Source organism: Falco punctatus (assembly GCF_963210335.1).
Source record: "Falco punctatus genome assembly, chromosome: 5".
NCBI lineage: Eukaryota > Metazoa > Chordata > Aves > Falconiformes > Falconidae > Falco > Falco punctatus.
This window is the reverse complement of record NC_137584.1, coordinates 34887062-34901635: the sequence shown is the minus strand read 5'-3', so window position 1 is coordinate 34901635 and position 14574 is coordinate 34887062. Positions and strand designations below refer to the sequence as shown.

The 14574-nt window shown below is 52.8% G+C and overlaps 1 protein-coding gene across 1 annotated transcript in view; it reads right to left on the bottom strand.

The window, feature by feature from the left end:
• Positions 1-14574, bottom strand: part of LOC308064864 (uncharacterized protein) — a 279371-nt gene that overhangs the window by 50653 nt on the left and 214144 nt on the right. The gene's annotated exons all lie outside the window — the stretch shown is intronic.

Here is a 14574-nt window from a genome sequence, read left to right as displayed (position 1 = left end):
GAGGGAAGATGTCCTTTCTACATCTACAAGGATCAGGCAACACCTTCCTTAGAAGGATAGTTTAAAGTCAAGTCTCTACTTTCCCATGGTTCTGAAATAAGTCTGTAAAGTTATTCCTTTGTTCCTACAACACCAAGCCAGAGCAGAGCACATTTAGTCATTTATCTGTTAGCAGAACTGATGCCTTCATTGACTTTTGTTTATAGATCCAAAATAACAGGTTTTTGCCAAAAAAGTCTATCTTTCTCAGTTTTCTCTTTCCTGATTTTGTTTTTGTCCTAGAATTCATAAATCCTGCCTGAGTTCTCTCTCTAGCAGTACATCATTTGGACATTTAATTAATAACTCTTTGGATTAACTGCTTGCGTTAATGCCACAGCTTATATGCTCAGTATTTAGTGGTCCCTCAAGGACCTCTATGCTCCTTCTCAGTTACCTCATAAAATACTTGTTCATGGAGTGGAGTTGCGTAGCTTAAGAAGTTGCTAATGCAGCACAAAGATTTCAGATTAAATTACTGCTTCAAAAGAGATGAAATCAGGAGTCTATCTGGTCATTCAGGTTACCTGCAAAATACTGTCATTTGGCAGGGATCAGGAAATTGTTTTAATCTGTATGGCTTCCTGCCTGAAGCCTTCTTTTTTCTCAGCCTGAGTTCTTTAGCTCTTCATTGCCTAAAAATGGTACCTGTCCCCATTCATAACTCCACCCTTCCTGCTTTGGAATGGAAACATCAGGAAATGGTCACTGTTGCTTTATTTCACAGGCACATGTTGGAAGCAGGTGAGGGACCATATGCTGGTACTTGCCCACAGAACAGTTTTACTTGTCTCCCCTGATGGGAAGATGTGCATTTCACACAGAGAAGCATACTGAAGAGATTCCCCAGGTTACCATGGAATTAATTCCTTATACCTTCACGGTGTGGCACAGCATGCAGCATTCACCATGGGCACCCACAGTACTTCTGCATCATTCTTCTTCTCCAGCTAGGCATAACCAGTCTGAGTCTCACAGCTCTTCTCTACACTTGCATATTACACAAAAATCTCCCCACACTTCGTCCAGCAAGACACCCATATATCTATGAAAAAAGTCAGAAGTATCTACTGTTTTATTGAAGCGAACACAAAATCCATGTGCCTCACTTTTAACCACTGTTTAACGATCACTTTTAGCAACCTGTAACATTTGTGATGCTAACATGTAATGAGGACAAGAAGCAATGCTTTGGTAAACAAATATGATACATTTTCTATAAACAATTATCTGCAGTATTGGCATCTTCAATTACAGTTACAGTGTGATTCTGCTATTGGGAATGCCTTCAAGGACAGCCTATGAAAAAGCTGTATCATCAAAACCACTCCTAAGAGGAAATATTTGGCAAACTGCCTATAAAACCCACAAAAGCAGCATAACCAAGAAACCTTGGTGTTGTGGTTTAAGCCTGGCTAGCAACCAAGCCCCATGCAGCCACTCGCTTACTCCTACCACAGTGGGATGGGGGAGAGAAGCAGAAGAGTAAAAATTAGAAAACTTGTGGGTTGAGATAAACAGTTTAATAGGTAAAGCGGAAGCTGTGCACACAAGCAAAGCAAAACAAGGAATTCTTTCACTACTTTCCATTGGCAGGCAGGTATTCGGCCACCTCCAGGAAAGCCAGGCTCTGTCACACATAAATGGTTACTTGCGAAGACAAACATCCTAACACCAAATGTCCCCCTTCTTCCTTCATCTTCCCCCAGCTTATATACTCAGCATGACATACAATGATATGGACCATCCCTTTGGCTAGTTTGGGGCAGCTGTCCTGGCTGCGTCCCCTCCCAATTTCCCATGCCCTCCAGTCCTCTTGATGACAGGGCCTGAGAAACTGAAGTCTTTCACTTAGTATAAACATTACCTAGTAATAACCAAAAACATCGGTGTGCTATTAACATTGTTCTAGCACCATATTCAAATCACAGCACTACACCAGCTACTAAGAAGAAAATTAACTATCCCAGCTGAAAGCAGGATACTTGGAAAGTTCAGATCAAAACTGACTGAAGGTAATTATCTAAGTGCTTATCCAACAAACACTATGGCAGAAGCACTGCTTCAGGAGAGAAAAATAGCTGTGAGTCTAGCTACCATTCACTTCCAGGGGTGGGCAAGACAGCTAAGATGTGACACAGAAAAAGGATAAAGCTGTAAATTATTGAAACGTTTGCTGAGTTTTTTCTACAAAAATATTTTGATAAATGAAATCAGGTCACAGAAAGTGTTATTAAAAACAATCAATTTGCACTAAAAAAAACCAAGGTGCAGCAGCCTGTGAGCTTTTGCAACAGTTAAAATTCACTGTAGAAAGCTGGACTGTGCCAAAGCTGGGTAGCAAGTGAAAAATGTGTCGTTTTTCTCTGATCTGAGTGGCAAGACACAACCATCTATGGTCAGAAAAGAAGAAAAAGCATTGAATGACAAGGTAAAGAAAACCAAAAAGGCTTGAAGCTCAAGCATTCTTGATAAACATTACAGCAGCTCTTGCCCAACATAGGAGTTTGTATGTGGAAGAAGTGAGAAAGTTTGTGATTTTTGTGCCCAAAAGATCAAACTTAGTTCCAAGATGAGAATCATTCCAATGATGCTTTGGCACATATACTCACACGTAGCTGGTGGGACTAAAAGTTTCAGCAGAATTGCTGGCTTAAGAAAGATCAAACCTGCTCTTCTGATTCCAGAAACCATGAAGTTGAGGTTGAAACTTTCAAAATCCTTTTTTTTTTTTTTTTTAATTGTACCAGTACTGCAAACGCAAGTTGGTGTACTGCAACATGGTTACCTTGTTGAAGAGCAAGAATTTGGTAAGTGCATTTCAAAGTTTTCACCCAAAACTGCAGTCCTTGGCCACAAATATTTTTACAGTGTAAGAATCCAAATATGCACGTAAACTAGACTTCCAGATAATCATGGGAGATCTTACAGATGTACAAAAATATCTGATAGGAGAGTGTAAAGAAGACAAAGCCAAGCACTTCTCTGTGGTGCCAGTGATAGGAAAAGAGATAATGAGCACAAATAGAAATACAGGAAATTTCTGAAATTAAGAAAAAACTTTTAATGTGAAGGTGGGTGAGCACTGGAAGAGGGTGCCAAGAGAAGCTGTGGAGTCTCTGTCCTTGGATGTATTCAAAACCTGACCACACAAGGTCCTAGGAAACTTCCTTTAACCGACCCAACTTTGAGCAAGAAGGGTTGTCAAGACGACCTCCACAGGGCTCTTGCAACCTCAGCTATGCCATGATTAGTCTCTTTGCTCACTTCAATGACATGAGAGTTTATTTCCTGTAAAAGGATGAAGAGATTTGCAGTGACAGAGACATAAGACAGAGACATAAGCTGGCCCATGCAAGAGCTGTCACACACTCTTCAGTGCACTGACCACCGAATAATACTTACAATTGCAAAACAGCTTCATTTATGGCATAGGCCAGGCCTAGTGACAGGCATAGCCTTTCTACTGGCTTGCACAGTGCCATGTCTTGGGACTGCGATGGGATGGTGGTAGACTGGCTCCACTGAGGTTATTCTAGTGGTGCTAGCAGATGTCAAGGGCTTGGATGATGGTTGCTTGCTCAGAAACCCAGGAATCCTGCTCAGGTTTCCCTGATCAGACAATGCAGACTCAGGACACCAGTCTCTTTTTAAGTCCTGGGACAAAGAATCACAGCTGTTTGTGAATTATTTGAGGAGGCTGTGAAAGCAGTAACTGAATCAGCAATGCCTCCTTTGTTCCACATATGAGGAGGTTATAATTTGCCTGTTTGAAGATTTGGCATGTTACAGGGATGTCTGATACCTGGGGAACGAGATTATGCCTACTTCTAGGCACTTTGTCTCCTACTTACATCTCCTGGGCTTCTTGATCCTAGCGCTCAGTTTCTTCTACCTCATAATTTCGGTCATGACAAAAGTACTTCCAGGGACAAGTACCTCTGGGTTCATCAAAGTGATGCAAAGTCCATGGGCTTGAGTTGATGTGGTAATAACAGGTCAAAAACAGATGTAGAAAACTTTCAGTAACAAACATGCAGGCACCTAAGGAAATGATACAGGTTTTATATATCATCTGGTGAAGTATCCTGCCACCAAACGATAATAACTGGGAATTTGATGGTGCCATTATGAATACCTTTGAGGAAGGGCTGTGAAACAGCTGCATAATCAAAATTATATCTACAGGGAAATTCTCAATTAAATATCTGCAAAAGCCATATAAGTAACATGATATCATGCACTTGGTAAATTTTTGAAAAAAAATTGCTAGCACAATGCTGGCTCATGTTCACCTGGTGTCCACCAGGATCCCTCAGTCCTTTTCCGCCAAGCTGCCTTCCAGCTGGCTGGCCCCCAGCATATACTGGTGCATAGGGTTGTTCTTTCCCAGGTGTAGGACTTTACACTTCCCCTTGCTGAACTTCATGAGGTTCCCAACAACCCAAATGTTTATCATCTTTGCTTCCCAATAGCTATACCAGTAATTCTATGTTCAAAATTAAGATAAATTCCCCAAGTGTCCTTTGCTAATGACCATAGTTGGGAGAGTGATTCTTCTGCCTTTATTTCCACACGAGTTTTTTCGCTGCTGTTCTTCCTGTTCTCCCTCCCTGCTTCCATGGGTGCATCTCGTTTCTGTGTGCATAGGGTTTTCCTTGACAGTGTTTTGTAGCAGGGATGTCCTATGTGAGAGAGGGTGAGGGGCTGCCCCGTACTGGTAAAATGCAGCCTTTTCTTTTACTGGCTTTGAATTAACACCTTCCAGTTCTCTTGAAAATTACTTTGTTCCTGTGCCATGAGCCACAGAGCAGCTCCCAAAGGCCCTTCTCTGCCTGCTGTGCAAAGTGGAGCAGAGCTCCTCAGGGTTGCCCACAGTCCCTGCCCAGGGAGATCCCCTCGCAGTGCCTGTGGAGGTGCAGGGAAGCTGGAGCCACAGGGGTGCAGCTGATGCCTGGAGAGACCCTCGCTTTGAGAACCTGGGGGCTACGGCCACATGTCAATGCTGCCCCGCAGAGGGAGCGAGGCTTTGGCATCGGCTAATAGAGGGCTGTGCAGAGCCACACACCGATCCTGCAGTTACTGCCAGCAGCTGCCCCCCAGGAGGGACGAAGTGTGGAAGCTGTGATATTGGACCATTCGAATGGCTGGAGGTGTTCTTGGAGGTGTGTGTCATAGCAAGACAAGGTCAGCTGGCAATGATCAGGCGCTCCAGCTGCTGCATGTCTGTCTTCTGGTGCCTTGCAGGGGCGGAGGGCAAGGGTTGCTGGGGGCAGGGAGGCCTCGTCCCTGTGACCACCCCTGTTCCCCACAAGACAGGTCACGCTTGCAGTGTGAGTCTGTGGAGGTGGTGATGGTGCTGAGGGCAGAGTCTGTCACCAACGGCTGCTCCGGTGGCAGCTCTTCAGCCTCGGCTCTGCAGGGGTGAGGGGGGGGCCTCTGCTGGGCACCAACAACAGGGTCTGGGTGCGGGGTGCTGCAGGCGAGGCCTCTGTGAGAGGCGGCGGGGCCGCCTGTACCGGCCGCAGCTGGTTCTGGTCGTTTCCAAAAGGCTCCGTAACGACCCTAACGGCTGCCAGAGCTCGGCCAATCAGGGGAGTCGATGGCAGCTCTGGGCCAATGAGAGGGGTCCCTTCACGCCCTAGAGAAGTTGCCTGAGGTAGGGCGGCCTGCAATAGGAGGGAGGAGCAGCAGGGGGCGTGCCGCGGCGGGATGGCGCAGCCCACCAGAGCCTGGGGCCGGGGGGGAGCAGCAAGCAGGGCTGAGGTGTACGGAGGGAAGTGTAGGCTGGGCTTAGCGTGGAGAAGCTTTGTCCTCGGTGTTTAAATGTTTTCCGTCTTTGTTTCTCACTACCTAAACCATTTTTCTGCAAGAATAATTTTGCATGCCTGCTTTCATCCCCTGTTCTCTTCTCGGCCCCCCCTTCCACGGTGGAGAGGACCATGATGGCTGTCCACATGCCTCAGGCACTGTGGCGGGGGCTGAGCGATGCTGGGTGTGAACGCTGAGGAGAGCAGCAGAAAAGCATTTCCACTGTGACCTGGGACTTCCCCCGTGCATGGAATGGGGCAGAGTAGCAATGCTAGTTCCAGGAGGGTGGCCTGGGGTGTCCCGAAGGGAGGTCCCTTGTGGCCTCCATGCTGGCTGCTGGGCACTGTCCACCCCAGCCAGCTCCTAGCTGGATACCTCCCCCTTCCGCCGGGCCCGAACTGGGAGTGGCCCAGTGCCTCCCCCTGCCCCAAGCCAGCGCTGTCCTGAAGCAGCTCTCTGGGCAGGGCCGGGGTCAGGCCTGCCCTGCAGTGCGGCTGTGGCACTCCCTGCTGGAGCTGGGCCCATAAGCCCGTGTACATATAGTGCAAAACAAAACATGTTTGCTTTTTGGAATAAACAAGGGAGTATTTGGCTTCAAGAACATCAGTAATGTTAAGGGGGGGAGGGGGCGGGGGGAGGTTAAACACTCATTCCCGAAGCTTCAGTATACTTTCTGGCTCCCTGGCTGTGATACAGGCCTTGCGTGCCTGAAGAAGTAGCAGCAGGCTAGGCACTAGCTACAGCCCAGAAAGCTGTGTAACTGGCCTTTGGAGGGGAAGAGGTAGCAGTGCTCTGTGAAGATTGTACCACGGTGTTTCTTACTGGTCTTACCTCATTTCACATCAATGAATGGAATGGAAAGGTGCTGGAGGATTGATTGGAACAGAAGCAAACTTCTCAAGAGGCACTTGTAAAATAACATGCAAAGTGTCCTAACTGGCCAGAGGAATTCTGTTGTGCAGGATCCTCCTACACATGACGATCAGCGTAGGAACCCACTGTGATAATTTCAGATCTCCTTTTGCTCTGAGGGGTTTTCTAGATGAATAGTAATGGCTCCTTGCTCAAGGCAAAGTTGGAGTTTATGTTGCCCCATGTAAAGAAAACGTGAGGAGCCTGAGGCAAACTTCTATTACTCATTGCAGGTAGGGAAGGGGAAGGATGGTCTGAATCACGTGCTACTGGGGTAACAGGAAAACAAGCTGGAGCAGGCATTAGAGGCAGTGGTGCTTGGTAACAAGGGAAATGAGCTCAACGTACAGAAAACATGCACTTTCTCAGAGCAATTCAGCTTCTCACATTACGGTAATATGTAAGTTCCTGTCCCAGCCTAAACTGCCTTTGCCGGGCAGGAGCCACGGTGAGGAATGGAACCACAGAAGCTTGCTGAGGATTCCCCCTTTCAGTCCCCAAATACAGGGACATCACTTCCAGCAATACCAGAAAGCTGCACTGCCTTGTTCCCAATTCTCAGTTCTCCTAGATGTACTCAACAAGCAGCTTGAATCTAAAGGAGCCTCATTTATTTGTATGAAAGAGACTTTGTTTGTTGCTGACTTGCAATGGGCCATGTGACACAGGCCTGGAGCAAATCAGTAAATTCAGAAGCCAGACTAATGTATAAAGAGAATTTTCTCTTGAGACGGTGAGGGTGGGGCAGAGGACATGGTAATTACATGCTCCTCATGAGCGCTGCTTTTCTTCCTTTGCCAAAAGCAGCTTTGGAGAAAGCATTCCTATTTGTGTATCTCTCATTTGCACTACCTTTCCCCCCCACCAAGACATATTCACATTAAGAAGGTTTGTCATTCTTTCAAGGGAATTCAACAGCAGTGGGAGGAGAACAGAATCCATGGTTGTCTAATTATGATCTGGGACCCTCTCCTGGAAGCCCTGAAGTGTGTACTGCAGCACCAACAACTATCAGAGGCCAAAGCTCGATGCAGAGTGGCCCTACCAAGTCACACATTCCTAGAGGGGATGCTGTCCTCTTTCTCCTTCCCCTCTGAGTTCTTCAGCTTTATCACCTCTGAGAAGATCTGGAGAGAAGGACTTGGAAATCAAGTGCAGCATACGTTGCTGAAGGCCTGTGTAAGAATGAGGTGTAGTAACCTGTAGAGAAGAGAATGACAGTAATGGATGACGGCTTTCTATTGAGTAAAAAGCAAGAGCACTTGCTACAGTCTTTAGTGTCATCTTGGCAATGAGCAAGGGTGTCCTTGCTCCTCACGGGCCTAAAGTTGTTACAATCACAGAGCCCTAAGTCATCATTTGGCATCACCTGCTTTGCCTCAGGTGACAATGAAATAGTGTGGCTAAACACTCTTAACAGTGTGAGTGCGCCCTTGCTGCTAAGACCTGCTGGTTTGGGAACATTGGCTGAGTCAGCTCTACCTCAGAAGACATTGGTTCATGGATCCAAAGTGGACCCAAGGGAGCAGGACACAGTGCTCAGGAAGGGCTAAATGTCCTTATGCAGCCGTTACCACCTGCAGCTTGCTGTCTCCGGCAGCCATCATGCTGACATATTGTCTGGTAGTTGCTTCAGAATGTACAATGCCACAGGGATGCTATAGTCCATGCTTCCACACTGGAAGGTATAAACACAATCAGGTTACGCAGAAAGTGGACCCAAGGGGAGCTGGACTCCTGAGGCTGTTGTGCTTCCTACTGTGACACAGGGGATGCCCTCTCTGTGATGGAGGAGGAAGGACGAGCTCTCTCACAGTAGGTTATGTTGCTATGTTGCTTTTAGGCCCAGGAGTTGTGCGCTGAAGTTACAAGTTCTAAATTAGCAGTCAGGTGTCAGGAGCTGGGAGTTGGGAGTAGGGAGCTGCGAGTCGGGAGCTGCGAGTAACGAATTGCAAGTTGAAAGTTGGGAGTCGGGGGCTGGCAGCTGCGACTCATTCTCATTTGCTGTTCAGAGTGCCCTTGCACTAGACAAAAGCTCCTAAGCACAGGCCAGGCCCACTTTGGGAGCAGGAAGGGGGTGAGCAGAGAGGTGAGGAGACCCAAGGGAAGATGACAAAGGGGATGGGAAGCAGAGCCTTAGTGCCCACCAGGTGCCAGGCTGCGGGCACCACGCTCTTTGGCTGGGTGGGGCTGGTCATGGGTTGTTGTGGGGCTGGAAGTTTGCCTGGGCTCCCTGGGGGATGAGAAAGCCTGTGACCACCTTGCGCTGACGTGGCAAGGCTTTGGTAGCGCGGGGGTTGCAGGAGTGGCTTCTGTGAGAAGAAGTCAGGAGCTGCTCCCATTTGGGCAGAGCCGTTGACAGTCATCTCCGAAACAGACCCGCCACTGGCCAAATACGAGCTGATCAGTGACATTGGTTGTGCCTTTGTTCAAAGATATATTTAAGAAAGGGTCAAAGACTGTGCAGCAGCTGGGGGGGGGGGGGGGGGGGCGGGCAGAGAGACAAAGGTCGGAGAATCAATCCTGCAGGTGCCAAGGTCAGTGGAGGAGGAGGAGGTGGAGACAGTCCAGGTGTCAAAGCAGAGATTCTCCTGCAGGCCATGGAGAATACCATGGTTGAAGCACATTGTCCTCCTGCAGCCCATGGAGGAGCATGCCCGAGCACCTACCCACATGCCAGCCAGTCAAGGACCCTGGAGCAGGCTAAATGGCATGAGGAGCATCAGAGATGAAGCATCGTGGACTGACTGCAACCCCTGTTCTCCATGCGCCTGCACCAGTAGAACAGGGAGGAAGACGAGGTAGAAGAATCAGGAATGATACTGAGCCTGGGAGGAAGGGTGGCAAGGCAGAAGGTGCTTTTATTTTTCTTTTTACATCTCATTTTCCTACTCTATTTTTAAATGGCAGTCAGTTAAATTAGTCCCCCCACAGCAAGTCCGGTTTGCCTGTGATGGCAACTGGTGAATGGATGGTGGTGGAGTGGCCCCGGCAGGACAGCCAAGCTCCCACCCAGATGCTCATGCCCCACCACCCACCACAGGGCAGGGGAGAGCATGGCAAGAACAAGAGTGGGCTCAAAACATAGATATATTGAGAAAGAGGAGGAAAAGGGGGAGAGCAGGGTCCCCAAGTCAGCAGAAGACAGCAGCGAGGTTTGGCAGAGCCAGGGCCCGTCCCAGCACCCCTGCCAGGAGCAGAGCGGGTGGGGACAGCCCCAGCTACGGACACTGGGCATGGCACGGAGGATGGGGACGGGGTGGCTGGGACTCGAGAGAGCCAACAGGCAGTTCACAGGCTCTCGGGAGGGGTGGCGCAGGCCGGGACCCGGGCTTTGGCCCTTCCTAGTGAGAGGCCAGAGGCTTTGTGTGGCCCTACACAGGGCCAGCTCTCGGGACCGGGCGTGTTCAGGGCACTGTCGCCTCCCTCGGTTTGGCTCAGCTCAGGGAGGGTCACTTGCCCCCGTTGCCCCTGCATCACAAACGTTGTCATAGCGGAGCGCTGGTGACATCACAGCTGGCGGAAGGGTGACATGTCTCAAACGCGGGGCCAATAGGAACGTGGGCCTGAGCGAGGCCAGGCAGCACTTTGCCTGTGAGCTGCCGGGCGAAGACAGAGGCTCTTGAGCTGGGAAGGGAGAGCAAGCGCACTGCGAGCTGGGTGCGGCTGCGCCTCCTCAAGCTCTCCTTGGCTCTCTCTGGCACGTGTTACAGGCATGCCCGTCACGCCCTCGGCAATGAGCTGGTACCCCAGGCCAGCAACCTTCGTCGCTTCCTCTGCTTTCGTGGGGCTGCTACTGGTGCTTGCCTACCGCCGCCTCAAAGTGCCCACGGCCAAGGCCCAGGTAGGAGTCAGTGCTGGTGCAGAGCTGTGCCCTGGCCAGCAGGGTGGGGGGTCAGCAGGGGCCCGGGAGCAGCCCCAGGGGTGGGCTGGGGGGCCCTTGCCTGGCACAGGAGGCCGTTTCCCAGCCATGCCCTGGCCGGGCTCTGGGGTTTTGCCGGTGCCCAGCAGGCGCAGGGAACGCTCCCCTCTAACGCACTGTTTGCCCTGCCTGGGTAGGAAAGGAGACCAAAGGAGCGCCCATGCAGAGGCAACAAGGAGGACGCCAGAAGTAAGCGAGCCCTGGGCAAGGGCAGGTGTCCTGCAAAGACCCTCGCTGGCTCCACGTGCCTACTGACCCGTGTGAGGGGGCTCCATCAGCTCATTCCGTATCCTCTACCTGCGGCCTCTGACCCCCTGCGGTCCCCACAGCCCTCGAGGACACGGTAGGTGGAGCCGTCCCCGCTGGTACCCCTCCGGGATACCCCCACCAAGAGAGGTCCCGCTAACGCTGCCCTCTGCCCCTCTGCAGCTCTCCCGTACACCTGGAGATGGCTGGCATGTATGAAACAATCATCCATGAGTTACAGAGGAGCATGGAGGACCTAAATAGAGATTTGGACATGTGAGGCCACTGAGGAGGGAATGGGGACAGCAATGGGGGGCATGGCTTGGGGCTGCTGGCTGGGGAGGGCGAGGGGAAATCTATGGGCCAAAAATGTAAGGGCAGATGCCCTTCTGGAGGCAACGATCTCCATGACGCAGAGCTGCCAGTGTCTCCCCTTTTTCCTGGGGCAGAGGGAACCGCTGTGCCCAGCAGGCACGGAGGGGGCCTCGGGCACATGCTGGGTGGGATCCCACCGCAGAGGGCAGTGACACAGCCTGCTGTCTCCTTGGGGGCTGGAAGGATGGCCCCAGGATGCTCTGGAGTGCTGGGCTTAAGCTTCCCCTCTTCTTCTGCCTCCTCCTCTTCATACAGGTTCAGCCTGGTGACATCTGAGGGCAGCGACACTGCCTGGACTTCCCTCATGGCCAGTGAAGATGGGTACTCTTCAAGTGTCTCTTTGACACCTTCAAGTGACGACTCCCGGCCTTACACCACGGCCAGTGACTTTGGCTGCTCTTCACAGGCGTCTCTGGCTTCTCTTGTGCATGGAGCAGACATGGCTCATGCCTCCAGCATCCACCCTGGCCTGGGCCACCCCAGGGCTGACCTGGAGGATCACTCTGGCCCAGAAACTCTCCCACCATGCAGGGAGGAAGTGGACAGATGCCTTGAGGCCGGCACCGTGCACCAGCACCAGCAAGATCTTGAGATCCAGCTGGGTGCTCCCACTCCACCTCCAGAGGCACCTGATGTTTGCTCCAGGGAAACAGAGATGCCTACCAAAGACCACAGAGGCCAGGACGCCTTGGAGGACCTCATCCCAGAAGCACAACTGCTGAAGGACCTGGGCCCGCCAGCCAATGTGGACGAGACTCCGCAGACTGTCCCAGCCTCAACTCCTCCACCACCTCAGCGAGCAGAAGAGCACAACGGGGTGGTGGTTCCCATGGACAACGACCCACCCTTCCTGGACTATGAGGCTATGAAATGGACACCGGAGTATCGCATTGCAAACCTGAAGACACAACAGAACTACCCACTGCCAACCAGGGTCCTGGAAGACAAGGAGAGCTCTGAAGACATTGCCCTGGGGCAAAATGCCACTCAGCCTCCCCCTCTGCAGGGGTGCACTGAGCTGCCCGAACGCTCTCCCTTCTGGCGCGGGGACAGGCACGTCGAGACCACGAAGCCGGCAGAACAGCTCCCTGGTCCGCAGGATGACCCTGCCGACCCTCTGGATCTGCACACGGCTGGCTCCAGCAGGCTCTGCCCCGAGCGCAGCGAAGCCCCACGCCACAGCCTGCCTGGCAGTGAAGGCTCCCAGACTTCAGCTCCATCTGCTGCAGCAGGCCTGGGAGCAGGAACGGGAGGGATGGTGGAGGAAAGGCCTCCTCCCGAGGACAGGCCCAAGAGGCAGCAGGGCCAGAAGAGGGCTGCTGCCATCCAGCATTCTCGGCACTTCCATGTGTGCGGGTCCACCCTACGGATCCCTCTCTATCGGCATGGGCGGCTTCTAGTGCGGTGGGACCACACCAGGCTCGTGCCCCCCTGAGAGCAGCCAGACCCAGGAGTCCTGAGGCAGAGACACCACCTCTGCCAGGCAGCAGCTGCTGTGTGCTCGCCCTCACCCTGCTTTGCTGTTAGGGCGCCCGTGCACCAAGCTCCTAGGCACAGACACGGCCCAATCTGGGAGCAGGAAGAGGAGGAGACGAGAGGACAGGAGAGGAGGCCCACGGGAAGATGACAAAGGGGATGGGAAGCAGAGCCTTAGTGCCCACCAGTGCGTGGGCCGGTCGCGGGTTGTTGTATGGCTGGAGGATTGCCGGGGCTCCTGGGGGAAGCAGAAAGCCTGTGACCACCTTAGGAGGTGATGGGGAAGGACTTGGTGGGCTCTCAGGGTGAGGCTTGCTCAGTGGGAGAGACAGGTGCCATCCGGACACGGTGCCAGTGAGGCCAGGGGACAGCAAGGTGGCAGCAGCCCTGGGGACAGCAGCTCCTCTTGCTCAGGGGGAGCCTGTCCACATGCTGCAAGTCGGGAGGGCAAAGAGCAGCCCGACCCCGGGAATGTGACCGTGCTCTTCCCCTTGCAAGTGGCCAGAGGAAGCAGGGCTCAGCGGCGTATGGACCCAGGGAGCAGCAGGTCCCCTCCAGGCCCTACCAGGAGCAACAGCCCTCCCAATAAATGTGTCTCCTCTGAAGTGAGCCCATGGGAGTCTTTCTTTGCCTGGGGAGCAGCAGCTCCCTGGCCCACACAAAGAGACCACAGACCCTGTGGACACCTGCCCGCGAGGGATGCAGGCTCCAGCCCGCTGCGGGCCAGCAGCGTTCTTGAGAGCGCAGCGAGAAATGCCTCGGGAGGATGAGGAGACACCCCCATGCAAAAGGGAACACGGGGAAACAGCTGGCAGCAGCATGGCCAGCAGGGACACCCTGCCGGGCACCGAGGACAAGGAGCAGGGCCCTTGGACTCAAGGGGCCTTCCCCTTCTGGCCAGGCAGAATGGTCAGAGAGCGAGGGAGCTCCCCAGGAGCAACCAGGCCAGGTGCCTGAGAGCCCCAGCATCTCCAGTGAGGGCATGTGATTGTTCACTGAAATCCTTGTCCAGTTTTGGGTCACGTGGAGATGAATCATGCTGAGGCCTGACATATGTTGGCCATAGCACCATTGCGTCAAAGTGAGAGCAACACGGGAGCAGGACACGGTGCTCAGGAAGGGCTAAATGTCCTTACGCAGCCGTTACCACCTGCAGCTTGCTGTCTCCGGCAAGACAGCAGCGAGGTCTGGCAGAGCCAGGGCCCGTCCCAGCGCCCCTGCCAGGAGCAGAGCGGGTGGGGACAGCCCCAGCTATGGACACTGGGCACGGCACGGAGGATGGGGACGGGGTGGCTGGGACTCGAGAGAGCCAACAGGCAGTTCACAGGCTCTCGGGAGGGGCGGCGCAGGCCGGGACCCGGGCTTTGGCCCTTCCTAGTGAGAGGCCAGAGGCTTTGTGTGGCCCTACACAGGGCCAGCTCTCGGGACCGGGCGTGTTCAGGGCACTGTCGCCTCCCTCGGTTCAGCTCAGCTCAGGGAGGGTCACTTGCCCCCGTCGCCCCTGCATCACAAATGTTGTCGTAGCGGAGCGCTGGTGACATCACAGCTGGTGGAAGGGTGACACGTCACAATCGCAGGGCCAATAAGAAGGTGGGCCTGAGCGAGGCCAGGCAGCACTTTGCCTGAGAGCTGCCGGGCGAAGACAGAGGCTCTTGAGCTGGGAAGGGAGAGCAAGCGCACTGCGAGCTGGGTGCGGCTGCGCCTCCTCAAGCTCTCCTTGGCTCTCTCTGGCACGTGTTACAGGCATGCCCGTCACGCCCTCGGCAATGAGCTGGTTCCCCGGGCCAGCGGCC